At 46.1% G+C, this 26,739-nt stretch overlaps 1 long non-coding RNA gene across 1 annotated transcript; it reads left to right on the plus strand.

Annotated features, from left to right (window-relative positions):
* The first annotated feature begins 84 nt into the window (after positions 1-84).
* On the plus strand, positions 85-26,286 carry LOC144149983 (uncharacterized). The gene is made up of 2 exons (XR_013318401.1): positions 85-335; positions 20,357-26,286. It is a non-coding gene; the product is annotated as an uncharacterized LOC144149983 (long non-coding RNA).
* Positions 26,287-26,739: the final 453 nt, after the last annotated feature.

Raw genomic sequence — 26,739 nt, forward strand, 5'->3', positions numbered from 1 at the left:
AACTCCAGCGCAGGTGGCCCTCATTTATCCACATTTTCAGACCTTTCATCCCTCTTGAACCTCTTTATAAGTGAAGTCAGTGAAGTGTTGACATGCCGTTTGCGCCCGTTCTGTTGCTGAAACTCGCGTAGTACTCTTTTTCAGGCATTCTGAGATGTGTCAACCTCCCGTTTTTTACCGGGATTTCGTAGAACAAATCCTCCCTGTTCTGTGGTAGAACTCTTCAATGCAAGCGTTTGTCTTTTGTTGGAAGTGTGAACTGCGTGCGAAGTCGACTGAAACGTGCTGCGGTGAGTCGGCCAAGACACGTGCTTTTGGCGCAAGGACGCTTACAGGTGAGAGCACTGAAGTATTGGAAAAGTTTCTTTTCTGACAAGCAGACTGCAACTACGAATTTGTCAAAGCTCAGCGACTATTTACGTACCCTGTTTACGGACTTTATAAGGCTTAGAACCCCACCTTGCCGCTTTCGAAGAGCGTCAGCCTCGCAACGCTTTTGCGAGTAAGAACACGTCGGGCTTGTTGCAAGTTTATTGGAAAAATTCATGGAAGTAAAGACTGAAGCAGGCCGCGAACGAAACAGCGCGAGTGAATTGACGGTGTCCGTGGTGTTCATTTGTGCCGTAAACTTTTGCGTTGTTTCGCGAGTTGCGTTCTTTCCTCGGCTGGGTTAAATTTCGTTGCGTTTAAACTTTTTCGAGGATGTGTCGCGCAGTTTCAAGCTGGTGTTTTGATTGAACTTCGCTTGCAAGTAATGCCGACGGAGTGCTTTGATTTCTCCTGTAGCTGTTGGCTGGCTCAAAACGGGTCATCACCGGTGTTTTGGCAGTATTCTGCTTCGCCGTCCGAATTTTTTTTTTTATTATTCCGCCGGCGGTCGCCCCTCATTGGCTGCTCAAAGTCGCATGACAAACGCCGTCGCCGCAAGCAAAACAATGGACCTCTCCGTCACGCAGCGGCCGTGACGTCACGGAAAGCGCACGTGCTGGGTGTGGCCGGGAGGGTGGTTGGCAAAACATTCGGACCGGCGCGCGCGGCGAATGCAGTGAGGCTGCATTAGACGCGCGCAAAATTGGAATTTTTGTTTAAGTGTTCGCTTTTCTGATGCCGGTGGGCTGCTGTGCTCTCGGCTACGCAAATCTTGCGAGCAAAATCAGCGGCATCAGACTTTACGGAGTCCCCAAAGAGGTAAATTCGGCGTGTATTGTGGATGCGCGCAATGTGCCGAAGAGGCTGGCAGCCAAAGCAGCGACATGGTCTGCTCTTACTCGTAGCAACATTTCCCATTCTAGAACTTCTGCTGCCCGTGCGTACGAGATTTCGGCGCACGTTAAAGATCCCCAGGTGGTCAAAATTAATCCGGAGCCCTCCACTACGGCGCGCCTCATCGCCTGCGTTGCGTCGGCGCGTTAAAACCCTATAATCAATCAATCAATGAATCGAACTTCTGCTGTTCTCCAAAGCGCAGTCATACCGTCTACATTGGCAGCCCGCGCTGATTCGTGCCATGAAATGATGCTTTTTATCAACCATCTGCTATCATGCAGCACCAGGAGAAATTTGGTAGGTTGCACACGGAAATTTTCTTGCTGCGAAATATTGTCATGTTTTGAGGAGGTAGAGCACTGTATTAAAAACACAATGAATGCCTAACCTGCTTAGGCGACACGAAATAAATGTTTCGACGAGGAATCGCGATAGCCGCCTGCCGCAGATCGACAAAAGACAAGTTTAGTCTTATGGGGGGATCTGTTCAAGACGAACGAAATTCATTGCTTGTAAGTGCAATAAATTTTTACCTTGACCAATTATATTCTACCTTGAGGATGCGGCAAAACAGAGATGCTTACCGTGCTCAGATGTAGCATCGTGCCTTCGGCGCGAGATGGGCCACTCACGCGACTGGAAAAAACTCGAAAAATGTGTTTGCCCTAAGCAAACAGACTCAGTGAATGTATTCTTTTGTTGCGGTCTCACGACGCTTTCGTATTCAGCGGGCGTACAAGGACACTAACTTTAACTATCATGAAATAAGGACTACCGAAAATTATTTCAGTGCACTGTCGCAAGCTATGCGCACTAACCATATGTGGCTGCTATGTTACTCACACAGTGACGATGAACCGTTTCGCGATCTCACTGGGGAAAAAGGTAACAAAACAATTGGTCAATCACGTAGAGAACGACATCATCGCAATATTTTTATTGGAATAATTTTTGGCTGTTGCTCTTCATATTTTTGTTTCGTTGCTGCTTATTTTACTTTTTAATCCTTTCATGCTTTACCTTTCCTTTTTCCCCTCGACATGAATCGTGTGTACGCCACTGTCTCCGGGCGACGCAAAGAGACCAAGAACAGGGAGTGTGCACGTACGCTGCCTGAGGCACCGCGCTTAGCTTAAGCAGACCTCGAAATCAACAATGAATTAGCTTTCCTTGGCATGTGTCCGAACACAAAGAATCTTAAAAAAAACATTCTTGGAATGCGTCGCAACAGCACCAACCTTCAGAATGACTCGTTTAGGCTGTCGCGCACAGATTATCCGAAAGCGTCGTCATTCAGTTGACCGTACGGTAAACGAAACTGTTGCGGAGGTTGTTGATGCGGAAAGCTACATGGAGGTGCGACGGGCACAGCTAGGATAGCTAGACCCCCACCTGCAATCTGGGCGGCCAGTGACGGCCCGAACCAACGGCACATCGTTCCTTTCGGGCGCCGTGCGGCTGGCGCGGCCAGGCCGGGCCGTCGGAGCAGGCGCGTTCTGCCAACCGCCACCGCACTTCGCCGCCGCGAGCAGGCGCCACCCGTCGCGCACGTGCGCTTCGTGACGTCACGTTGTTTACATACAGGGAGAGGTCCATTCTGCCGAAACGAAGACGAAAAATGACAAGACCAGCTGAAAGAGCGCAGCTTCGTCCTTGGTTGTCCTCAATTGATCCGACGGGACAGTGCGCTAACAACTTCTGTCTTTTTGCTCTATCTTCGTCCCGTCTTCCCACCCCCGGTGCGTTTTTTTTTCTTCATGGTCCGCTTATGCGTGCACGGGCGTGTGTAGTATGTGTGCGTTGAGGGGGCTTGTACGCGCAGCCACGCTTCACGCAATTGCTGATAACGTGCCGGCTATATATTGGCAGGTGATTTCAACGTAGGCATCTTCCGGCCCGATGCAACTTGATGCTGTCTTCTGTGGTCGACCGGTTTAAGTTGTGTTAGCAGACGGTAAGATACCCGCGATGATGGAGAGAAATGGACAACCTCGCGTTGTCCGCTTGAGTCCTTCCGTGTTTTACTCGGCGCATTTGCTAGGAAGCATGCTGAACCACAAATTGAAAACAAACGTGTTTTGTACACGTTTGTAAACAAACAAAACGCCATGCACTTCTTAGAGTGCACCCAGCTTTGCTGGTCGTCGTCCTTCAGAGTACAAGGGCATTGCATCACCAAATACCCACTGTGGCACTACTACTTATTGGCCCTGGACAGCTGCGCGTGCCTCACGTTATAGGTGCCATCTCAATTTATCAGATGCAAGCCAAAATATTTTTGTAGGCTTTTTCCAAAGCATTTGCTCTCTTGCAGCTTAATGAAACCTTGATGTAAAACTAATAGGGTTTCTTTTCAAACATCATGCAAACGAAGAGTCAAATTGCATTAACACACTTGTGCCTGCACTGTTAAAAAAATGCCCATCAATTTACGGGACATGTTCATGCTAACCTTGTTGCCACAACATGTGCTGTACTACAAAATTATGGCACATGTTCTGTAGCATCAGGTGATGGGACGTGTTCCGTGGTTCTAGATTATGGAACAAATTCCATATTACCTGAATACGTGGAAATGTTCCGTACAAATTGGAAGCAGTATAAGTCCCGTGTAGCTAGGCTACGGAACATCACCCATATTTATAGTGAACAGAGAATGTTCTATACATCATAACTACAGGAAATGTCCCGCAATGGTGGGTTATGGAACAAACTCTGCAAACTCTGTACTAGCTCAGTAAGGAGCATGTTCTGTACAACTAGACTGCAGGAAATGTACCGTACAACATGTTTACAGAACATTTCCTATTCTTTCTAACTGCAGGAATTGTGTTGCAATGTCTTTTTATGGGACGTGTGGTAATGAAGTAAACATGCACACTTACCGTAAACTGTTAAAATGGTAAATGTACTGTGTGCTACAATAGAGCTTTTGTAACGTAACACACACTTGCAGCATGCGTGCAGCCAGAGAATATGCTGGAATTAAAAGCACTTTTATTCAATCTGAATTGTTTTGCATTAAGCAAGCTTTAAAAAAGCTGCAAGCTCAAGACGATTGCGTCAGTGAAATTGTAGCAACAAAAGCAGCAACAAAACAGTCTTGAGCCTTTTCTTAAAGCTCCTGAATACAAAACTATTCAGACTGAATAAAAATGCATAGCATCCTAGCATATTCTCTGGCTGTGCATATGCTGCAAGTGTGTGTTACGTTACAAAAGCTCTATTGTAGCACACAGTACATTTATCACCTTAACAGTTCATGGAAAGTCAATATCACGCACTCTGTCGAGTACCAAATTTTCCTGCTCTCCTGGAATCGGCTGAAGTTTGAAGATAGGCTACAAGCTACATTCAGCCTACAAGATAGGCTGAATGCTGCACTTGTATAGATGTTTTCAAAGTTTCTGACATGAAGGTAATCCGCATTGAATTTTCATTCCTGCTATTTTTTAATCAGCGGTACAAAGTGGCATTAAAAATAAAATAAACTAGCATGAATAACCCAAAGCTCATTGCTGCTACTGAACACAAAACATTTACAGTGAAAATTCAGGCAAAAAACAAAAACTGCCTTAACTCTTTCGGGACCGCCTGAAAAAGTGAGGTCTCGCTACAAATTTTTTATTACATTAAAGGGGTCCTGAAATGCCTTCCGCCGATGCATGGATGTACATGTAACCAAATAAAGCAATGTATTAGCAATCTCCTCCTGCAAGAATTTTGTTAAAGCGGTGAGTATTAGCTGAGAAATCGTAAATCAAAAACTGCGAATTATCGCCGCGCCGTATTTCCTCCTCCTTTCAACTGTTTCTTCGCTGTTGGCCTCCCCTCCCATGATGCTCAGCTCCTCAGCGGTGACGTACTTCCGCTATTGCGCTCCCACAGACTGCCGTCTGCTACGGGCCAGCTCTTTCGGCTTTTTCATCTCTGTAGACACCATGGACACAGGCTGGAAAAGCGAACGAATGACCTGGCCGCATGTGTGCGGCCTGGCCTTGCCCTTTCGCGGTGTACGTAGCTGCAGGGCTGCAGTTGGTATCGGCGGCGAACTCGCAGCCGCGTGGGGAGAATCGTGCGCTCGTTCCCTTTGGTGCACCGCGCACTGCTGATCCAAAAAGCGCGGTCTCAGATGTGGCCCCGCTGGTGCCGGGTGTTATTTTGCGGTGGTTGTAATTCCTACTACCGGCGGCATGTGAAAAAAGACATTTTCAACCGACACAGAACCCGTGCACAAAACGCGCCGGATCGGATCGCTTTATCAGCGGCGATGAACGTGAAGGCGAAGAGCAAACCAACGCTGCACTCGATCAGCGAGAACCCGTGTTCTGACAAGCTGCACCCATGTGTTGCATTCAACACTGACGGGAAAGCGTTTGTTTGCACTTGTTTGGATAGTCGTAAAATGTCCAAACACTCCGGCACTCCGCTAGCAGATCAGCCGGCGAGACATTTCGGAAAACATTTGACAGATGGCGCCGTATGCATTAGTGTGTCGCTACGCGAAACTGATGAGACGCTCTACTAAAACTCCCATCGCGGTGTCACGTAGCGGGACGCAAAAATTTAGCGTTTAGCGTATGCAAAGGCCACAAACGCTGTACTAAAACTCTATTAGCAGCAAAATAGCGTGCGTACGTGAAACCGCTTGCGTTTACAAAGCTGCACGCCGAGCGCGTACGTTTCAAACCTAGTGACATCGTTTAAATACACTGGCGAGCACAGTGTAACGTAGTCAGATATCAACCGTATGCTCAGGCGACAAGCAAGAGCTTGTTTTATGTGGGGCGGAGATTGCGCATAAAGGCTCGTTCGCACTTGCGACGAAAGCGAGTGAGAGCGGCAGGAATTCCGTCGCTTTGTCGCGCGACGATCGTTTTTGTCGAATGGTCGGGACAAATTTTGGTTGCGCGACAGAATTCCCGTCGCTTTCGCTCGCTTTCGTCGCAAGCGGGAATGGAAAGTTCTGCCGCTGCCGTCTGCTACGCAGCTCGGAGGTAACCGCGCGATCTGCTCGGGCCGGATGAACGCGCACACTTCCCGCACGGCAGTGCCCCAAGCGGCAGACGGCCGCGTACATCGCTCCCGGCGCCCGTCTGGAGCCCGCCCTCGGCACACTAGCCAGTATTTTTCAGGCACTATAATGGAGGAAAGATTTTTTTCCTTCCGATGAACCTAGTTCTTTGCCCCTGTGTTTTTAAATACGTGAAGTGGTTAGCACGTCGTCCTCACGCAGCTCTGTATCGTCGTAGCATCGCTGATTGTCCGAACGAAGCTTGCAGCTAAGCCAATGCAGCGACCGAAGCTGTGTGTGTGTGTGTGTGTGTGTGTGTGTGTGTGTGTGTGTGTGTGTGTGCATCGCCTCCCGTGTGTTGTGGACGCGTTCGTTTCGCGATGAAATGCGACATTGTACTTCTGCGGGTGGATAGTGCTTCCCATGGTCTGGATTATCTTTCTCGAACGACGTACCACTCAACCTCGCATGGGGTATGTGCAGTGTGCCTGGCTAAAAGCCTTCTCGCTTGCGCGCCAGAGTTGTGACTTGCTGCTCGTCCCCGCAAACCGGGTGTGAGGTGAGTGCCGTATTTACGACGGGCAGGAGGAGGCAACTCATCGTCTGTCAATCGCGGTTCAGACTTGCAACGCATGTTGTGACGTTGCGTTCGTTCGAAACGCATCTCTGGATTGTTTTGAAGTTGAATAAAATGTACGCGTCAAACCCGGGCATTCGGCTCAGGGCGTTCTCTGCGATTGCACCAAAGAAGTGCCACGGGACTTTCTTTATGGTACGTACTCACGTAAGATAAAATCCACGTCGTGTTATGGCCGTGTTGCATTCAATACAAACGGTTAAGCGTTTGTTTACACTTGTTTCGTTTGTCGTAAAATGTCAAAGCACTCCGGCACTCCGCTGGCAGATCAGCCGGCGAGCCGACGCTGAGCAGACGACTCATCTCTTTGCCGGAAGTGCGTGAAAAAGCCGCCCAATAGCAGGATGTCTAGCTCATGACGAACATCTGGGAATCGATGATGTAGACATGTGAAGATGGCGGCGTCCAAAAACACGAAGGAAAGGGTGAGAAAAAAGCGACAAACTTTGCAACAAAAGTGTGAGCTTTCCGCTGCGCGTAAAAGAGTAATACTTGGCACAGGTGACGTTGGCGACCCAATCTAGCGATTGCGCTAGTTCATTTAGTGTGCTCAAAATGCCTTTCAGGGCCCCTTTAAGCAAAGGCACCATCCTACCTTAGCATATACCAAAATGCAGCTAATTATATGTTCTTTGACATACAATACCAAGTTTTACTTCAACACTGACGATAGAACCATGAAAAAATGTTGAAGTAAGAATTTTGTAAAAAAAACTACAGAAAAAGATAGAAAAAAGCGTAAATATAATAATATTAAAAAATAATAAAATTATTTCAGGATATACAAAATCTAACACAATGCTTTGTGTCTTCATCGCGAAAGTTTGATGTGGCTAGGTGTAACTGGTTTTTTGTTTTGTGGGGTGATCTCTTTGGCACTAGGGCCATGGCTACGTCGTCGCCCAGGTACACGCCGGGCTTTCGTCTCGGCGAAAACTTGATCCCTTTCTGAGATGGTGGCAGGAGATCACCACCATAGGTAGTTAACACCCTAGCGAACAAATATAAACCAGCCAGAACATATTTCAAGCGCACATACCTACTCCAGAGACAATTGAAACCGAAACCAACACCCACCTTTGAGTGCAATTTGATGTTCCAGGCTGATCGACACCTGAATCCTCACTCGAGCTGAAATCCGATCTCTAAAGCCGCATTCCGACTCTTCACTGCCACTCTCATCGTGAAAATCCACAGTAGAAGGCGAAGATATGCGAGACGAGATGAGGCGGATTTCTTATCGCGCTCGCGCGAGTATGATGCCATGTTTGTTTACATTCGAAACCACTGCCCGTCAGAATAAAATATCTGATGCGTTGCCGCGTGGCGATAAAAAAAAGAAACTTCACAAAAGGGAAAACTATAGTTTTCAAACTATCTCCTAGATGTCGCTAGGTGTTCCATCGAGCGAAAATTTGTATTCTGCAGGCTCGTGAAACCATTGATCATATGTGATCGATGGCCTATGGAGCGGTCCCGAAAGAGTTAAAGCCCACGTTACATTCACACTAAGAGGAAGCAAAAACTGCCAAACGTTGCCGACAAGAGTGTCCTCACGGCACTGAGCCACAACTGTGGCCTCACCATGAGTGAATTAAAACACTTCTGTAAGGCTGGAACGTCTATTTCAACTACATGTGCTACATGGTACAAGACTACTAAAAAAATAGGCTTTACAAAACGAAAGGAATGAACGAAGTAAAAAAATAAAACGCTTGTGCAAAACTTAAAGTTGGACTTCAAAACAGGGCTGCACAATCGAACCACTTGCTCCGGAATGTCTCCAATTTTTGGAGGGCGGTCCGGACTTTGGGGTGCATGGTAGTGATTTTTCGAGATGGCTGGCGGGTGCCTTCTTCTGGGTTCATGCCTGCAAGTTTCCTGAAAGATAAGACGTAATATTATGTTGCACAATTTTTAAGCCCGTAACCAGTTTCTGCGGACATATATGTTTGTATCCTCACTAAAAGTGCAGATTCAGCAAATGCCACCATGCAAACTGAATGATTTTGGTTGTCCTAAAGCTACCCATTTGCCCCTATACTGAACCGGGTGTGGAGGTTAAAGAAGGGTATTATCTATCTCGTTGTGGTCCTGCAGGACCGAAATACCAGATGCCAAGACCAGATGTGAATGTGCCTGAATGTGTCTTGGGTCATTTCCGATAAGATCGAACAAAGCATGGCTGTTCGACCTCTTCAATTCGCTTGAAATTTGTTTACCTCATTACCGCATGCATGTAATGTGCGGATTCACAAATATTTTCGGTGGAAATAATTTTGGCCGACAAAAAAAAAATTGGAACGTACCGCGTGGACCCCAGCCGCTACCTGCCCCTCCGCTGCGGCCAAATTCAGCGACGCCTACCAAAAAATATATACTTATCAGGCGGGAATGGTAATTTTTGCTCTTAATGTATGCCTGGTGTACATTTTCCCCCACAATATCGTTGGGTAGAAAAACATATTTTTCTAATAAAATGACAAATCTTGCTCAGAGCGCATTTTGTTCTGTACTTTGTGGGCCAGTATTATCGTAAGTAAGGGAGCTAGAGCCTTCAAATTTTAGTGAGGGCTGCTCCTGGCAAGCACAAATAAGGCCCGTAGATATAGTGTCTGTGCAAGCACAGTTTAAAAGCAACTGGCGGCTGGCGCGCAACATCGAAGAAAAAACGATAACACTCCAAGTTCAGAGGCTTATTCAAAAAAACACTTCTTCGATTTTGCTGAAATTCTCTTCAATGATCATTAAAAACATGTTGCATCATTTTCTTCCTGACGTGCATACAGCGCGAAAACAAAGCCTCATCGTCCAGGTCTTCACAAGGTGCTGAGACACGAAACAGTGAGAGCAATTTCCACGGAATGTGCAGATATTTTATCATTTTTTGCACCAAAGGAAAACGATTACTCACGGAGAATTCAGAAGTGAATCTGAAATTTTCGTGTAAATTTTGGAACGAAAATAAACAATCTGCACACCACTAAACTTGTACACTCTGGAGAAAAAAACTTGTAGTTTGAAAAAAAAAACAAAACTCCAGGCTCACATGTATTTTTTATAAAACGCTTCCAGTTTTATAAAGCTTTCCACAGATATTTTCCTCTAAACTTACTTCTAGAGGAGCACAAACACTTTCCTGAAACATAAAAATACTTGTGAAAAGAAGTCCCTACCCTCCTGAGTCCCAGACTGATTTTAGTGCAGCGGATTTTTGTGAAACTTTCAAAATTAGTTTATGAGGGCCTCTGGATATAATAATAACAACTTATTATTCACTGCAAACTTTCGGACGTGTGTGCCGCATTGTCCTTTATATTGGACATTGGGACTCTATGCGGTCTTTTCTAATGCAGTGGTATTGTTACACGCAAGATGTTTTTTTGTGATAAATAATTTGATCAGGTAAACGTAGGAACATTTTATTTACAAACTGCTTTGTTCACTTTGTGTGAGCTCCTTCATTCACTTGGTGTGAGCATTTTCGAAGCATCTCCTGTCTTTGGTAACGCAAAAGAACAAATGACACTTTGTGCAGAAGAACTTCGTCTTCTTGTTGCATCCTTCGAGCCTGCAGCGGGCCGCATTAGGAGCATCTGTCAGTCTTGGGAAATGGCCTAGCGTCTTTGCTCTTGCTTCGACTGGAGACAACGGAGCCCTTTTTGGTGGTGGGCACCACTCTTCGTCGGAGTCACTCTCCACTTCATTTTGACTCTGAGCTTGCGCGATTAGTTCCTCACCAACAGACAGACGAAACTCCAGGAATTTCAAGATCTCTTTCTGGCGCTTTTGTTGCGCCCGCATGTCTTGCACGTACTGCATCCATGAGTTGCTTAACGCAATGTCGAATAGATGGAAGATGCTTCTGATGGTCCACTTGTTCACTCGAGCTTTGATTCTGTAATAGCTGATCATACGATCTGCGAGATCAACTCCTCCCATGTTGACATTGTACAACCGTACAACATCTGGCCGGGGCACATCAATGTGTTTTTTTTCTTTCCTGGACCACCTACGGCATGTGTCTTCTGGGTGCCGGCCATGGATAGAGGACATCAACGTAATGGGCTTATTGTCGTACCAACGTACAACTGCCTGTTTTTTGTCGTTTCTCGCAAACATCTCTGACGTCCCTCTTCCTTTTTCTTTTAGCTCTTTCTCGCTGGATAGTTTCACCCCTTTTGGGATCCGGTTGTTCATAATTGTTCCCGTGCCAGCGATTCCGTTTTCTGCTAGCTTATCCAGCAGCGGCCCTGATGTGAAGTATCTGTTGAAGTAGACCTTCGTTCTGGGAGGGAGCGTCTCAATGAGCCTCAGCACTGCGGATTCTCCTATTCCGGAGCTGCCTGGATACAATGCTGCCTTTTTTCCTTGATAGATCTCAAAATCTAGGATTAATCCACCTGGCGTTGCGAGCACAAAGTTTTTAAGCCCCTCTGGGTTTGGCTTGCGTGGTACGAACTGCTTCAGCTGCGTTCGTCCACTGAACGGGATCATTTGTTCGTCGATGCTGACATTCTCTTCCCGAGGAAGCTTGTGACACCCTTCCAGTAGAAATGACACCAGTGGTCTTATGCGCCAGAGCCTGTCTTTCTCTTTTTCTTGCTCACTTACATCAAGTTCGTTAACTAGCTTCAGCCGGCGCCGAAGTTGAAAGTACCGGTTCTTTGTCATGTTATCCGCAACAAGAGGCACCCTTGTCTTTTTCATCCAGTACATGCGAATCTGCGGGTAGCACAGGCAGGACATTGTCAGTGAAATCCCAAAAAACATTTTGAGTTCTTCTACTGAGGTCTCCAGACTTTTTCCAGTCTCCTGGACATGTGTCGTGTTCATGGCAAAAGCCATCATCTCGAAGACTTCATGTGGCACATACTGAACGAGGTAGTCACTTGGACTCCACGAAACCCGTTGTTGACTGTCATCAGGGGTGGATGTGAAGTCAGGAATCCAAGACGGAAGCGGCCTGCATGAAGAAAAACAGCGTAAAAGAGCAGAGTTGCTTTTGATCCGTTCACATGGCAATGACCGACCGTCACAATGCACACTCCTGCAGTACATTAGCCCCCCCCCCCTTTCCCAAAACGCATACTACTACTATTCCTTACCCATCATGGCGTTTCCATGACTGCCCCTTTGTCGTCTTCGATGTGGACGGGCGTTCATCGTCGCTATTTTCGTCCTCTTCAGAGCTCAGGGTATCAAGTGGAGCCGAAAATGTAGTGTCTACCAAAGTGTCGTCGTCACTGTCCGAAAGATCAATGTCGGACGTGGCCGTTCCAGCGATTCGTTCAAGGATTCTTTCGGCCGTCTCATCACTGACGCGTGGCCTTTTTACTAAATGAAAAAGAATTTCATATCATACCGCAACCTAGTAGCAATCGGAAGCAAGCACGTTCTGTTCACACTGCAGCGCGCCACGTAATTCACACAAAGCAACTTGGTTCAGTCCCGACGTCCAATCTTTTGGACATGTCAAAGCTCACACCGCGTAGGCAAAAGAAAGGACGTTAAGAGCTGAAATATTTAGCTGCGTGTGCTCTCTGCAACATTATCTTTGACGTTTAACCGATGAAATGACATTAAATAAGCTCAAAGTGCGAAAAAAAGTACTTACGGTTGCGGTTGGCACCGTAGAACGCCGCACCACTCAACGCCGCCATTATGAATACTCCTAGCGGCGCTTCGAGACCTCTAATTTCAAAACCACTGTACAGATGGCAGCACCAGTTGTCCAAGGTATTGGACAACCGGTTTTACGGCGATAGGAGCTTTGGAAAAGCTGTAATCGCTCGGTCTTCGATGTCCAATATTTTGGACAAATTTCCCATTGCTGGTACTCAGGAGACAAATTTCCCATTGCCATGATGACAATAACAGGTCAAAATCTGGTTACAATTCTGAATTTACACTCTACGAGTTGAGGGCTGCACTGAGCACATGTAAACCTTCAGCTCCAGGCGCAGATCAGATTACATACACCATGATACAACACCTACACCCAGATACACTTGAAACACTCCTACACCTATACAATAACATATGCCTTTCGGGGCACATCCCAAAATCTTGGAGGGAGGCTATTGTAGTGGCGTTTCTGAAGGAGGGTAAGGACCCTTCTCCCGCTAGTTATAGACCTATTGCCCTCACAAGCTGCCTGGGCAAGCTTCTCAAGAACATGATCAACAGGAGACTCGTGTACTTTCTTGAGTACAATGGTCTTCTCGAGAGCTGCCAGGCAGGCTTCACGGCGAGGCGGTCTACAAATGACCAACTAGTAGCGCTAGAATCTTACATTAAAGATGCCTATCTACATAAGCAGTATTGCATGACCGTGTTCTTTGATATTCAAAGGCATATGATACTACATGCCGCTATGGCATCCTTAGAGACCTCAAATCCTTTGGTATATCTGGTAACATGCTGAACACTCTGTCCAGTTACCTATCTTTAGGAACATTTCGTGTCAGAGTTGGTTCGGCACTTTCAAACGTTCACGTGCAGGAGAATGGCGTGCCTCAAGGTGGTGTTTTGAGCTGCACTTTGTTTTTAGTGAAAATGAATTCAGTTCATAAGGCATTGCCACCAACAATCTCTTGTTCGATGTATGTGGACGACGTACAAATATCATTTAAATCGTGTAATATGTCCATATGTGAACGACAGATCCAGCTTGGGGCAAACAAGCTTGCTCGCTGGGCAGATCATAACGGTTTTAGGATTAATCCTGGAAAGAGTACCTGCGTCGTTTTCTCAAAGAGACGCGGTATCCAACCCGACCCTGAAATTAAATTGAATGGTGACTTGATTCCTGTAAAAAAGGAACACAAATTTTTAGGCGTCGTATTAGACGAGAAACTGACATTCATCCCTCACATCAGACAACTAAAACATAAATGCCTCAAAGCAATAAACATACTTAAGGTCCTTTCACACCACTCCTATTACGTGTCTTCACAAGCTTGGTGGGGTCCCGCTTGGACTATGGGAGCGTGGTTTATGGGTCGGCAACAAAACTGTTCGAAGAAGCCAAAGAATTAACAAAAAAAGTGTAACAAGATGTTAGAGACAGTGCATGACTGCTAGTTCTGCTACATGTAAACTGATTTGCGTAACTTCAAAAATTCTGAACCAAATGTCATGCCAGATTTTTTTCTACCCCCTATTCCTTGAAAGAGCTGCAAGTCTGCCAACAACCGCAGAGCATAACAAAGAGAAAGAGAAGCAGACTGTGGTTTTGTGCCCCCACAAAGCTCGACTGCAGGGTGAACAATCTTGCCATTCTATAAAGACATTTGGGGAAATGGACATTCACCCATAATAATCGATTGACACCCATACCTACGCGCATAGCAGACGGCACCAAACAGCCTTGCTTACTGTTCACGGTGCATATGCACATCAAGAAATAAAACCAAGTTCATGATTTCAAGTACTGAGAAGCACCTAGAGACAATTCTTGATGGTATGAATGAAGCCAATTGAGCACGTCACTTTTTCGTGCATTCCTTTTTACTTTATTATTGCTTTTTGCTTGATGTGATTCCTCCTGTTTCTTAGAATCACAGCAACTGTGTAAATTTTCGGCAGGTTTCACAATAGGCAGCATTCAGTGCAGCGGACCACCCTCTTCTCACTTCTTCATTGTCTGCTTGTACAAAGAACAAGTTTTGGAAAAACCCCAGTACTACCTGAAATCATATTTTTACTAATTGTTGTGGCATGTGTGAGGGTGTGGCTTGGTCTGTGCATGCCAATAAGGGCGATGAAGTATTTACCTCCACAACACAGACGAGCGACGCAATTTTCTCTTTGAAAAACAGGCACATCAGGGGAAAGAGACCGATGAGCAGCGCCCGTGGACGACATTGTTCTCGCGCTGCCCTGTCTGTCGGAAGGAGCCACTGCAGTGATTCCTCCGTTTTGACATGGTGTCGTAAAAATGCATGAAGCAGCTCATGATCTTTCACGCTCGATTCCGAGGACAGTCCCCGCAGTCTCGTGCTAGTCAGTCTGGAAAAAGAACGAACAAAAAAGCGCCAGCACGATCATCAGCAGCCAGCAGGATAAGCAAGAACTTTATTTAATGGGCAGCTTGGGCAACTATAGAGGTGGAGGATTGTGCGCTTGCATTATTGTAAAATGGACAGTTTAATGGCTATTCCTTAATGTGAAGCATAAAACGGTTGGCACGTCATTGTGTAACTGAATTGTGCTTACTTTTTTGTCATGTTCCCGTCATTACAAAACATTTTAAATCGCAATGCCACAATTGCCCACAAACACTAACACAAGTATGAAGAATCACACTGCAAGCATCCAACAAGCGAGGTTTTGTGCAAGAAGCCTGATGTTAACAACCAGGGCTCACAGAAAACAAGTAGTGTTTGTGACACCAGTGTCGTTTGACAGCAGCATGAAGGCTTTGACAAAACGTGTAGAAATGCTCTGAAGTGGTACTATGACACCACTGCAATTAGATGAAACCACCACCTTAGGTGCACAAGCCTTATCAAGCCAGAGCCCAACATTTTATGACAAGCTGGGTGAGAGATGAAGCGCCCTAACAGTGTTAACTATCAGGTAACTGGAAGCACTTTGTATGCCGTCCCATGTCGTATGTGCACCGCTAACTTTCAAAATCTTTATCAACAATTCTACCATTTTATTCTCATTGGCTGGGACAGCGTGTGTAAAAAAGCAAATTTTTTTGTAACAAATCGAATATTGTTCAATCGGCAACCATACACTGCAGTGTGGCTTTACTTTGGTGCTTACGTAATACTAATGGCAATCATGAGCTTCGGTTAGACGTAACTCCTCTGAATAAATGTGTTTTCTCAGTCCAATCAGATTGGTAGTAATGAGTGTAAAAACAATTACTGCATGCACAATTCATGAAGTACCTTTCAAAGTGTGCCAGGAAGTGGTGCTGCGTAAATAGAAGGGGCCACCCTTTTTGCACATCGCTGGCCTTCGTGCCATTTGTGTTGATAGTAAGCCGCACCGATGCATAGAGCGTTGTGAACAGTGCTCCTGAAGACATAAATCCAGCTCCTCCTCTGATTTTAGGCTTTCATCCATGAGAACCTTCTTTGCCCTTTGGACCCAGTACTAACTGAAAGGGAAACATGGAAGAAAATACACCAAAAAAAGTAGCTGGAGTCAAACTTCATTTGTAGCACCAAGGCACTACCGTGCACCACCGAAGCAACCACGATGGATTCCGGTATGCCCGACATAAACTTAAGATACTACGCTTTCTCAGTGGAACTTAAATTGAAAAAAAAATCGCACCGCTAATTTTGTTAAGTGGTGATTTGACTATGTCATATCACCTTCTCACAGCTTTCTAGAAAATCTACTTGGAATGTGAGTTAGGTGATATATAGCTCAAGGCTTATAGCATGATTTGCTTCCTGGTTTCACTGTAGTGAATTCGTTTGCAAGGAACTTTTTTACCTCACACAGATACACATGGGCTACTGCTGGGTAATACTGCCAGTGGTGCCAAGCCACACGGCGGAACAATAGAGCGTCAATTTTGCAATGTACATCAGAAGCATGTACCGCAAAGGCCAATGTCGCATCAACCCTAACACCTTATTTTGCATGCACAGATACATTTAAATTTTCTTTTTTTCCACAAACAGTGAAGAATAAAACTTCCTAAAAGACTCTGTATAAGGATTCACTTTGGTTGTTTTGCTGACTGTGTTTTGTTTGGGTCTGTAAACCTGTTCTCGTGTGTCGAATTCTTTCCTTTTTCCTTTTTCATTTCTGCCTTACTTTAGTGCCTGTATATGTACTTTTTACTTGTACCGTACGCGCCCACCTGGTTGGACCTGCGAAGGTCTACAGTATGCAATAAATGAAATTAAATGAATGGAGAATCGCTTTCCCACTCGCAGAAAATTCCCTGCGCCACGCCGTGTTTAAAGGTGCAACGCCAGTCACGCGCTAAATAAAGGCCGGAAATTCCCGGCGTCAAAAGCACACGCCTCCTAACTTCATTGGTTCTTAAATGGGAAACATTAGCATTTCAAGCGTGTTTTGCCCATGACGATATTGAGGACAACGTTTACACTTCACGTACGATAAAAACAACCAATTTAATCCGACTGCGAGCTACGTTATACAAGGGCATCGCAATACAGGAGGCGATGACAAGGGGTACACCTTCGTGGGGTGCTCAGATGGCGACTGCCCGGCGCTCCGCTTCCCGCCGCCGCCGAAAGCCCGAGGATCGGTTTTCAATTTGAAGCCGTGTGGCGAACATTCGGAGGCCGCAACCGTTGAATAAAGCACTGCACGTGCCTGGGGCAGCTGGTATGTATGTAATTTTATTCTGCGCTTTCGGGGCAACACATTTCTACCACGATCGGTCCCGGCACTGAAACTGGCCGTCCTCCATGTCTTTTTTTTTGCCCAATCCCGGAGGCAATGAAATGACCTTGCGAAACGCTCTCTTATATTTTTGGTTTTTTTGCCCTCGGACAACAATGTCAAGTAAGTTGGTTTGTCCGCACGACGCAAACGCTTTGCGGGAAAGCTCTGCCCGGCACACTTTTGGCGTGCAGCGACTTTACACAAAAGCCAAAAATTGCACTGACAGCGCTACTAGAGTTATCAACTCCCTGCTTCGTGTGCTAGAAACTTCTTATAATTCATAAGACGCCATCTATAACTTAAAATCACTGCCGCAAAAAAGCCTTCGCCCACACGGCTACTACTGTGATGCCACACTGCACCTCTTCAATTATCAACCTTCGACTCGCCGCGGTTTCCCCGAAGAGCAATCCGGCATTCGTTTTTCCCATATATCCCAATGGTTTCGAGAATCCTCGGAATACCCGTGCACTACCCGCGGCGAGGTCGAGACTAAACAGATGAGTCCCGCTATCACGACTTTGAATCAGTGCCGCAGGTAAGCATTCGCTTGCCCGGTGCGACGCTATCAGTGGAATATCACGCTCCCACATCGCGAACAAACAAACGCTTGCGCAGTACATTCACCATCCCCATGTCGTCACTCTCGCTCACTCTTCTCCCCCCAAACGGCTGCCTTCAAGCATGCGGTGTAAATACGTTTTAATCGCACTTGCAAAACAGAAACCACGTTAGGCTTAAGGTAATTTGGCGCCGCATCAGCGACTCACAAGGAGCGGATAGCGCATCGTATACCTCAGTTATGAATGGCTGAATGGTACATACCTTGCAAAACGATCTTGTGTGGCGCAAAATCCATACAAAGCTGGGGTATCAGACGCAGTCTTCGGTACTTGAAATGATGGTCGGAGTGTAGACCGCACTGATGACGCGGGAACCTACGTTGGCGGGAACCCCAGTCCCCAGCCGATCGCCGCTCCCGGCATCCGCGCCGCAATAAATGTCGTGTTCCGCACTGCGTGCGCGGCTCATGTGGCGATAGACGTCCGCGGAAAAATAAAGGCCGGTAAAATGCGAGACGTTATTGAGATCTCGGATCACCAGCAGTGTGTGTGACCCCTGCGTCAAAAATACTCTGATAAAGTGCGTCTCCAGGCGTAGTTCCCCGCACATATCGGATGTTGTTACGTAAATATAAAATTTGTAGTGCTACAGTACAGTTCCTGTTACTTGGATGGAACAGCAAAGTGGGTGTAATATCGACGAACATTACATGTTCCATTGCCGTTTCCACGTAAATTGATGGGTTTTTTTAACAGTGGTTATTTTCAAACATTATACACGAACAACATTTAGAGACATCAAACTACATTGACTTTGGTTAAAAATACGTCTTAAAAACACTTTTGACTAGGAAAAAGACAAAAAATGACAAAAAGCAGCATTGCACTGCATAATTTTCCTTATGAACTGGCTTGATAGCCCATCATTCGAAATGAGGACAGCTACGTATGATTACGGAAGGACACTACCAAGTCCTACACCACTGCACACACTCTGCACTTCCACAACTTTGTTTTTGGTTTCTTCTGCATGCCAACGCACGGCAGGTGACTCCATGTCAGACAGTAGTCACACATTACCGAGTCATGGTCTTCCAAATTTGAGTTGCACTCATTGCAACTCCAGCTTTCTTGGTTTTTTGCGTCTATGACCATTTTCACTGCTTCCCAAGCGTCATCGCTGAAAAAACGCCGCACTAGGTTGACGTCGACATTGTCATCCCGAATGCCGCTATGAACCCGCTCTGGCCGTTATTCGACTGTGCCCTCGTCAAGCAGCTTTCCTTTGCTTGCTTCTGCTGCATTGTGCGTTCCTGTTAGCCATGTGAGCAGCTTTACTTTCTTTTCCTTCACAGTAAGCTCTGCATATGGCCTCTCAGTGGGTGCCCTCTTGCGTTTCCTTGGCAGCCCAATAACAGTAACCATGTGGCCTTCTGGACCGTCGCCCACACCTTTTTGTGGTTATTGGCACCTTTATGTTTGACAGGGTGTCAGAGAGTCGTGTGCTGTCATCTTGGCAGACACAATCTCCAGTAGCACTTTTTTGCTGCAATACGCTCCCAGATGCACAGTTATGTTTGCTGAGATCACCTAGCCCTGCATAGTCCTCTGAGGCTTCACCACCAGCAGCTTGGCTGTCCATGTCTAAAGGGCATGTGCTTTCTAGATCCACTTCACTGCTTGTGCATGGAGCACAGGGCGTCTTGATGTTGTATAGAGGCTGCACTCTCTGAAGAGGCAAGTCTTCAAGCATTGCTCCTGTGCTGGGCAGAGGTTCACTGTGCGAAGTTCGTTTCTGTCCAGAGAATGCAACAGGAGTGTCGAATTAAACGGAAGGCCTTCATTAAAATGAGCAGGCTGCAATAAGTGTCATTGCTGGTGTGCTTCATGTATCTACTGCTGCCACAATTTTGCTCCTATCACAGTGTGTGAATGTTGACTTGTTTTTGTGGTACTCAGCTTACCTTCGTATCGATCCGGACCTTTGAATCCTGAACGCTACTGAATACATGTGTATTAAAAAGTGTAGTGTTGCTAGTGAAAGTACGTCTGGTATAATATGAATGATTTAAAGATGGCTCGTATAAAGCACTTTTGTCGCCTTGGACATTTGTCTCGTATCCATTTATCAGCCATCTACTTATTTTGAGCCTTGCACTTCTGTGCTGTTATTGCCTAAGGCATGATATAAAAGCCCCGAAATTGCAGCTGAGTGTGGTTGATACTGGAGTTACAAAGCCCATTGTTGCATGTGACCTACTGTGTGAACCACGTGGTATGGAATGGCTGCGCAAGCAAGCCAGAGGGAAAGAGGTAGTCCGGGGTCCTGAACCACCAAGTGGTTGCTGATGGAGGGAAACGACAACCAAAAGGTGGGGTGTGACGCTTGTCCAGAGCGAAAGCCGGATTGAGGACCGAGCAGAAGCAAGGCGGCCGGAAATAGCTCACTGGCTGCGACAGCTACTGTGTTGGATGTTGTATCCACAGGCCACGAGCAGCTGAGGTTCGAGGTCCAGCCACAGCCCAGGTTTGAGCCCACTACGGGGCGTCGTCGTGATGGCACTGGCGCACCCACATGCACTTCGTCCCGAGGCTTCCGTCCTGCTGTCAGTCTGCGGTGTTCCTCAAGGTGCAGTAGACAAGGTGTGACGGGCGTGCACCTTCGCTCCAGTTGTGCACTCCGCTGGGCAACCCTTTCATGGCCGTGCTGACATGCTCTTCCGCAACAAGGGCATCATCTCCCACCGCAACAGAACGTGAGATCATTCCTTTATTTCGACACTTGCGCGAGCCCCTCGGAGAGCTGTTAAGCTCACAGGTGATTCAGCGAGTGTCTGCTTCTGAACTATGCATTTCCCTTTAGCGAACCGTGGATTAGCCGTTTTGTTTGCATCCAAGTGTGTTTTTTGTATGTTTTTTTACCTGCATGCGTCATGTACCGTCCTGTAAAATGTAGTCTTTCTATTGTGTGCAGTGCACAAACAACGGCGGCACTTGTATCGGTGCCACTTAACTGCTTGGCTAAGCTTGAAGGTCAGAATGACTCCAGGCGTTTTCTGGGTTGGTACCTGTACTAATATTCTAAGCTTAAAACAGGTTCACATAAGATTTCTGAAATGGAGCCTTGAGAGCAAGGGACCCGGATTCCTGGCTTACTGCTTACTTTTCCTACAAATCTGTTTTTGTGTAGAACGAAGAGCGTGGGCAATAGGGGAAGGCCTTGCCATACGCCACCATCTATCATCTGATTACTGGGGCATACCTTTAATCAAAAGTGGCTGTGCATGCCACTTGAGGCACAGTGGTCATGCGAACAAACTGAGACAGGAAGTCTTGTAGCACCTGAATGAAAAAAAACCCCAACTAAAGTTTTCCCTTTTGAGCTCTTTCACAAAGTACGGATGAGCTTCTAAGGCGCAGCAAGAGAGCCATCCTTGCTGAGGACATTATGGGAGCCTTTGACAACATAGGACCTACGCAGTTCTCTTCCATCTAATTCACTCCAACAATACCCAACACGTACGGTGACAAACAGCATTTAGTATGACTTCTCACCCTGCCAATCTTCATACTGTAAAGATTTCTGGCGATGTACTGCTTCACAATTTAGGGCCTAACAGTGGGGATAATATGTGAGTGGATTTTGGAGGCTGGACGTTGTTGTGAGTGGTTTTAATGAGATGGGGCCTGTCAAAGATAAAAATCCCCTTGCTCCTTGCGTCAAAGCTAGGATTTTGAGTTGTCACACCTTATTGATTGCCAAGACTTGCGTTCGATTTCTGGGTGCTGATGGCAAGGTTTAAGAAATGGAATATATTTGCCGTACCCATCGGGAGCATCAGTAAAGCAGCAAGAAGCACTGCAGGGAGTCATTGACACAACTGAATAACACTGGGAGAAAAGGTGGCACGGCCATTTTTGTGAGTCGCGTATGGGCAGGATCCATAAACTCTTGTGCCACGAATCGCTTACAGCATGTCTGGAATGACGAAAGCAGTTGGCTGGTTGGCTTTCTCTTGATGCCACCACATCCAGTGTAGGCCACTTATGCTGTAGACCTGCGTAGGGGATTAAGTAAACAGTTCGCAAACTGTTTCCAATGACGCATGACCTGCAAACAGAAATGCGAAGTCTGTAAATTTCACTGTTACTAGTCCTCAATTATTGCCTCCAACACATGCCACGTATAGGAACATAAAAAATTATTGTATTCTATTGAGCGATCATGTGGTCCCGCTATTAGCAACACTCGACATATGTATGTCTTTGTAACTGTGCAACAACGGTTAGACACATTCCTAATTCATTGAGGTATTGTTTGGTATAATAAAAATGATAATGCTGCTTATATGGCCTGAATGGCTTTGTCTTTTTTTTGTGTGTCAAATTGGGACGAACAGTGAGGGAAATGAAGGTAATATGAAGCCCAAACACCTGTTGTCCTGTAAAATGTGAAAGAAACGCACTGATACTGGCACCTGGCGAGGGTATACAGTGGAACCCCGTTAATACGTTTTTTACCGGACCGGGAAAAAGAAAAACGCAACAGCTGGGAAAACGTAAGAGTGAGGAAATCCACGAAAATGGGCCGGCATCTAACTGGCGTTGTTGAATCACCCCCTAGAGCTCCATTGTTGCCATCACATCTGTATTAACTCTGTGCTCTCATCGTGCTTCATCTAGGGCTCCGCTTGTCGTGTGGTGCCTTCCGAACTATTCCAGTTGAAAGCCTGTATGTAGAGTGCAACAAATGGAACCTACAACGTCAGCGAGCATACACAGACCTCCTTTATGCTTTTAAAATTTCATCCATGCCTCACCATCCTTTTAAATCAGTTTTTCATGATACCTCCATGATTGCACTCCTTTTAAATCGACCATCGTTCTCTGCGCCCTTCTCTTACAAAGTTAGAGAGGAAGCGTCAGAGCTTGCTGTCTCCTTTTTAGATACAATCCAAAGTTCTCTAACAGATTTTATAGCACCATGGCATCTCCACCCTGTGTCATGCGACACATCTTTCACACATGTAGATAAAAACTGAGCTCCCACATGTGCAATTCAGCAGCACTTCTTGTATTTGCAGGAGAAGTATCATTATTCTGAATTTTATACAGATGCCTCTAAGACTTCCACCTCTGTGTCCTGCGCGGCGCATGGGCCCGGCCTTAATGTCACCAGAACTCTGAATAATCATACTAGTATCTTTACGGCAGAGGCTAATGGTGTACTTCTTGTTGTTAATCATATACTCCAAAGCCACACCCCACAATCCATTATCTCTACAGACTCCTTCAGTGTCGTGCGGGCATTGTCGTCAACACAGTCTTCAAAAAATCACGTTGTAAATCTTATCATCAAAGGTATTTTGTCGGTGTATGTCCACAAATTTGAACTCGTCCTTTGCTGGGTCCCTGGCCACTGTGGTATAGCCGGGAACGAAGCCGCGGATCGAATGGCCGCTGCTGCTACACTCTCGAATGCAGTAGACATAACCACATTACCCTACACCGACGTGAAGCCACACATCAAACAACAACTTCGCAAAAGATGGCAAACACATTGGAGTGAACAAACAGACAACAAGTTACATGTAATAAAACCACACTTGGGACCGTACACCTCCGATACACGCAACAGGTACATAGAAGTCGCCTTGGCTAGATTACGGATAGGGCATACGCACGCAACGCTCTCGCACCTGCTTACTGGATCTCCAAGACCTCTGTGCAGCAGGTGCGGAGAGGCCCTATCCATGATCCACATCCTCGTACAATGTAAGGCACTCGACATTACACGACGCAAACACTTCCCACAACTACACACACGACATATTCCACCACACCCGTCATACTTCTTAGGAGACGATGCCATGTTTTCTGTTCAGTGCACCTTTGAGTTCCTATCAGAAATTCACGTTTTACAACTCATCTCGTACCACCCATAGTTTTACCCTGGTCCTATACACCAGCCACCTTATTTATTTTTTAACCACTCTTGTTCTTCACCCTGGCCCTTTACACCAGCCGTACTCATAGTTTTTAACTGATTTTATTTCGTGTTGTCTCCTCATCAAATAACTTTCTGTTTGGCGCTCTTTGCCCGTGTCGGCCTTGCGCCAATAAAATCAAACCATCATCATGGATTGGGAACAGGTGGGAGTAAGGGTTAATGGAGAATACCTGAGTAACCTCAGACTTGCTGATGACATTGCCTTGCTAAGTAATTCGGGGGACGAATTGCAAAGCATGCTTTCCGCACTGGGCGAACAGAGTAGAACCGTGGGACTGAAAATTAATATGCAGAAAACTAAAGTAATGATCAATAACCTCAGGACAGCACAGCGGTTTGACATAGGTGGCGAGGCAGTGGAAGGGATAAGTGAATATATCTACTTAGGTGATAGAGAAGTGCGCTGAGTATACTGAACCCCTATATATAGCCTTCATAGATTATGAGAAAGCATTTGACTCGGTCGAAACCCTAGCAGTCATTCAGGCATTACGGAACCAGGGGGTAGATGAGCATTATGTAACAATACTAGAGGATATCTACAATGGGTCTACAGCTACGATCATCCTCCATAGGGAGAGCAGTAAAATACCTATAAGAAAGGGTGTCAGACAAGGAGACACAATCTCTCCAATGTTATTCACAGCATGTTTACAAGAAGTATTCAGAACGTTATATTGGGAACAGGTGGGAGTAAGGGTTACAGGAGAATACCTTAGTTACCTCAGATTAGCTGATGACGTTGCCTTGCTAAGTAACTCGGAGGACGAATTACAAAGCATGCTTTCCGCACTGGACGAACAGAGTAGAACCGTGCCGTGAGCCTGAAAATTAATATGCAGAAAACTAAAGTAATGATCAATAACCTCGGGACAGCACAGCGGTTTGAGATAGGTGGCGGGGCAGTAGAAGTGGTGAGCGAATATATCTACTTAGGCCAAGTTGTGACCCCAGATCCCAACCATGAGGCTGAGATAATTAGAAGGATCAGAATGGGGTGGGGTGCATATGGCAGGCATTCCCAGATAATGAATAGCAGCCTACCATTGTCGCTGAAGAAGAAAGTGTATGACAGCTGCATCTTACCGGTACTCACCTACGGGGCAGAAACTTGGAGGCTCACTAAGAGGGTTCAACTTAAATTGAGAACGACTCAGCGGGCAATGGAGCGTAAAATGATAGGTGTAACATTAAGGGACAACAAGAGAGCGGAGGGGGTCAGGGAACAAACATCTGTTAAGGACATATTAGTAGAGATTAAGAAGAAGAAATGGACGTGGGCTGGGCATGTAATGCGAAGGCAAGGTAACCGCTGGTCATTAAGGGCAACAGAGTGTATCCCTAGAGAAGGCAAACGTTGCAGGGGGCGGCAGAAAGTTAGATGGGCAGATGAGATTAAGAAGTTTGGGGATAAATTGGTCACAGTTGGCACAGGACCGAGGTAATTGGAGAATAATGGGAGAGGCCTTTGCCCTGCAGTGGGTGTAGATAGGCTGATGATGATGATGATGAAGGCACACAAATTCATGCCTTCTGCTGTCAGTACGAACAGTCTAATATAAGAAACGGAAGCAGTATAGGCTTCTCGTGTATGAGACAATGGTGGCACATTACAGAGTATCATAAGCATTTGACAACGTAGGTCCTAACATGGTTCTCTTCATCTAGGCCACTCCGACAACACGCAGCACGTACGGTGATAAACGACATTTAGCATGACCTCTTACCCTGGCAGTCTTCATAATGTGAAAGGCTTTTTGTGGATGTACTGTTTTCACAATATTACGACTAACAGCAACAATAATTTGCGAGTGGAGTTTGGAGACTGTATACGCTGTTGTTAGTGGTTTTAATGAGATGAGGCATGTCAGAGATAAAAAACAGTTTGTTCCTTGAGTCAACGATAGTCTTTTCAGTTGTCACGCCTTATTGAGTGCCGAGACTTGCCTTAGATTTTCGGTGCTAATGGCAAGGCTCAGTAGATGGAATACAGTTGCGGTATCCATCAGAAGCATCAATAAGGCAGCAAGAAGCATTGCAGGCAGTCATTAATACAACTGAATAACTCTGGGAGAACAGTTGGCACGGCCACTTTTGTGAGTCGTGTGAGGGCAGGATCCATGAAGTGCTTACACCATGTTTGGTATGACGAATGCAGCTGGCTGGTTGGCTCTGTGTTGAGGGCACCTGTAGACCTGCACAGGTGGTAGGTGATATAGTACACAAACTGCTTGCAATGACAGATGACCTGCGAATAGTCTGTAAATTTCACTGCAACTAGTACTCAAGTATTGCCTCCAGTGCATGCCACCTATTTAAAACACAAGTTCTCTTATTCCATTCAGCAATCATGCGGTCAAGCTATTAGCAACACTAAAAATATGGGTCTTTGTAATTTCGCAACACTGGTTAGGCACATTCTTAATGCAATTCAGCTATTGTTTGGGTTAACAAAAATGATAATGTTGCTCACATAGCCTGAATCCCTCTGTCTTTTTTTGTAAAATCAGGACAAAGAGCGAGAGCAAACTGGACGTAATACAAAGCTTAAACATACCTGTTACCCCACGGGCTCGCGAAAGAAACGCATCCCGAGAACGGGCACCTGGCGAAAGTATGTTTGGGCGCTGTGTGGGCACCATGGCAAGCAGCAGTGAGCGTCGTACTGACCGCCAGAGGTCATGCCCTGAAAAACATGACAAGAACACACACAGCTCCGACTTAATAGCTGCAATCTGCGCAATACGTGTTTAATGAAACCAGCCAAAATATGACTGGAGAAAAGAGAGCAAACGCTTGAAAAAACGGCAAGTGTGGAACAGTTCTATGCAATGCCTGCGATACCGAAATTGATATACGA

This window comes from Haemaphysalis longicornis, unplaced genomic scaffold (genome assembly GCF_048455015.1).
Source record: "Haemaphysalis longicornis isolate Haplotype H1 unplaced genomic scaffold, Haemaphysalis longicornis Haplotype H1 scaffold_8, whole genome shotgun sequence".
Taxonomy (NCBI): Eukaryota; Metazoa; Arthropoda; class Arachnida; order Ixodida; family Ixodidae; genus Haemaphysalis; species Haemaphysalis longicornis.